Source organism: Toxorhynchites rutilus, chromosome 3 (assembly GCF_029784135.1).
Source record: "Toxorhynchites rutilus septentrionalis strain SRP chromosome 3, ASM2978413v1, whole genome shotgun sequence".
Lineage (NCBI taxonomy): Eukaryota > Metazoa > Arthropoda > Insecta > Diptera > Culicidae > Toxorhynchites > Toxorhynchites rutilus.
The window spans coordinates 60,408,307-60,411,352 of NC_073746.1; positions in this window are offsets into that span (position 1 = coordinate 60,408,307).

Consider the following 3,046-nt stretch of genomic DNA (forward strand, 5'->3'; position numbering starts at 1 on the left):
TGTAAAGTAGAGAAAGTTATCTGCCCTATTTGCAGTGATAACCATTCGATTAAAGAATGCAAATCCCGCATAGAAAAATGTGCAAACTGTTCGAAACTGCGAGTTGAGCGTAAGCTGAATATTGAAACTGACCACTCTGCCTGGAGCAGTGAATGCCCGGTTTATAAAATTCAGCGAGAACGGCGAAACAAAATGGTGGACTATTCAACATAGCAACCAAGATCCTCTTCATTCAACCAACTTCCTGAGTCAACTAACTCACCGGGATGCATACCATCAAGCACGAAGGAGGCCTTCAATCCTCTCATCGCAGTCGAGCCATTTCCGCCAACGCCCAGCAGCCATCCCGGTCCTGCGATTGAGTCTGGATTTGGGGTTCTCCAAGCCTCTCACTCAGGCAAGTACAGCTGTGATTCGAGCAATTCCATCTCGGTAACATATGTTATTCCTAGTCTACTACCCACGTATGCATCACAAACCAGTCAACCGGGACGCACACCTGCAAGCTCTATGGATGCCTCTGACTCCCTCGTCACAGTCGAGCCATTGATGTCAGCGACACCCAGTCGTCCCGGTCCTGTGCTCGAGTGCGGGGCAGCTGGCATCCAACCCATAAATGCAGGCAAGTACACCTTCATTCCGAACAATGCGCTGCCTGAAATGCGAAACACTTCTAGCTCATCGCCATCTTCGGGCCACCAGCGTCCGACAAACGCATCGACACAGCGGAACGATCCTGTAGCTCATCATCCTGTGCTTCCGGTTACTGACTGTGGTGATTGTGATAGTCTCTCGCCAAAGCAACACTTTCTCTCCATTTACTACCAAAATGTCAGAGGCCTTCGCACTAAAACTTCACGCTTACAGCTAGGATTGTCGAGCAGTCATTATGATGTTGTCATTCTTACTGAAACATGGCTCCGGTCCGATATATGCGACGCTGAATTATCATCCGATTATTCACTTTTTCGTTGTGACCGTAGTGAAGCAACCAGTAGCCTCACAAGAGGTGGCGGAGTGCTTGTCGCAGTGAAAGCCGAACTGCACTGTACCGAGGTTTCGATACCTCATTGTAGTACGCTTGAGCAAATGGTAGTTTGTGTGAAACTATCCAACCGATATTTGTACCTCCTCGGCATTTACTTTCGACCAAACTCTGAGACGGCGTTGTATTCCAACCACACTTTCGCTGTTCAGTCCTTGACGGACCGATCTTCGGCTAACGATATCGTTTTATTGCTCGGCGATTATAATCTTCCGCATCTGCAATGGGGTTTTGATGAGGATGTCAACGGATACTTGCCTGTGAATGCTTCTAGCGATCCAGAACTCGTGCTAACTGAATCCATCTCATCCTATGGCCTCGTACAAATCAACTCTATTCCAAACATCAATGGCAGACTACTTGATTTGGTTTTTACAAACGCTCCCGATAATTTTGAAGGCCAGCCGCCGATATCACCACTTCTACCCGTTGATCCGCACCACCCACCATTCGAACTACAAATAGACATGCAGAGCTGTGTGCATATTTCAGCCACAACTGATTCCTTTGACCTGGATTTTAGACGATGTGATTTCAACTCTTTAAATAGCGTATTTTCATTGGTCGAATGGGAGGTACTTCTTCAAGATCGTACAGTTGATTCCGCCACCCATATGTTTTATGATACCCTGTTTGAGATCATACATTCGAAAGTACCCCGACGCCACCGTTCTATTAATAGGAACACCAGGAAGCCTTGGTGGACTGCAGAGTTGCGAAGGCTGCGAAACAAACTGCGTAAAGCACGCAAACGATTCTTCATCGATAAATCAAACGAAAACCGTGAATCTCTTCGCATCGTGGAAACATGCTATAAGGATCTTGTAGAGAACAGCTACAGGGCCTACCAGCAGAGACTTCAATCTGATATGAAACGGAACCCTACGGCGTTCTGGAAATTCGTTAGAGAGCAAAGAGCGAGTAATCGAGTACCACAAGTTGTCGAATACGGTAACACAACAGCAAACCTACCTGATGAAGTTGCTGATCTTTTTCGACGATTCTTCCAAAGCGTGTTCAAGACTGAGCTGCCTCAACCAGGATCTGGATGTTTTCGCAACCTACCGTCGCATCATATCCACCTACCATTCTTCAATTTTACCCACGAGGAAGTTTTAAGATCATTGCAAAAACTAGACGCGACGAAAGGAACTGGAGTGGACGACTTAGCACCTATCCTGTTGAAGAACTGCGCTTCATCATTGGCCTTTCCTCTGACAATACTCTTTAACAAGTCGCTCGAGGAAAGAACATTCCCTAGCCTATGGAAAACTGCGAAGATGATTCCTATCTACAAATCAGGCAGCTTGCGGCGCGTTGAAAATTACCGTGGAATATCCATCCTTTGTTGCCTAGGGAAGCTACTCGAATCACTGATCCACACAGTGCTACTGTCTGCAGCGAAATCGATGATATCTGAGTTCCAGCATGGATTTGTACCCCATCGTTCCACAACGTCCAATTTATTATGCTACACCAACGTGCTCTTTCGTGAAGTTGAACACAGAAATCAAGTGGACTCTGTTTATATTGATTTCTCGAAGGCTTTCGATACTGTTCCGCATATTCTTACAGTGAGAAAAATGAAGCACATGGGTTTTCCTGATTGGATATCCGATTGGTTGATGTCTTACCTGACCGGTAGGAAAGCTTTTGTTGAGGTGAACTCAGCACGATCCACAACATTCGATATAGCGTCCGGAGTCCCCCAAGGAAGTGTACTAGGGCCATTGATATTTGTAATCTTCATTAATGACTTGTGCCTACGAATATCTTCTAGAAAACTATTGTTTGCCGACGACCTTAAAATTTTCCGAGTCATCAAATCAGCTGCGGACTGCTGCAGCTTGCAGGCCGATATCGATTCTCTAGCGCAGTGGTGCAAAGACAACGGCATGCGTGTGAACACAAGTAAGTGCAAGGTGATCACCTTTAGTCGTTGCTACGAGCCGATAGACTACCGATACAAGATCGACACTCTTTTCTTGGATCGTGTACATT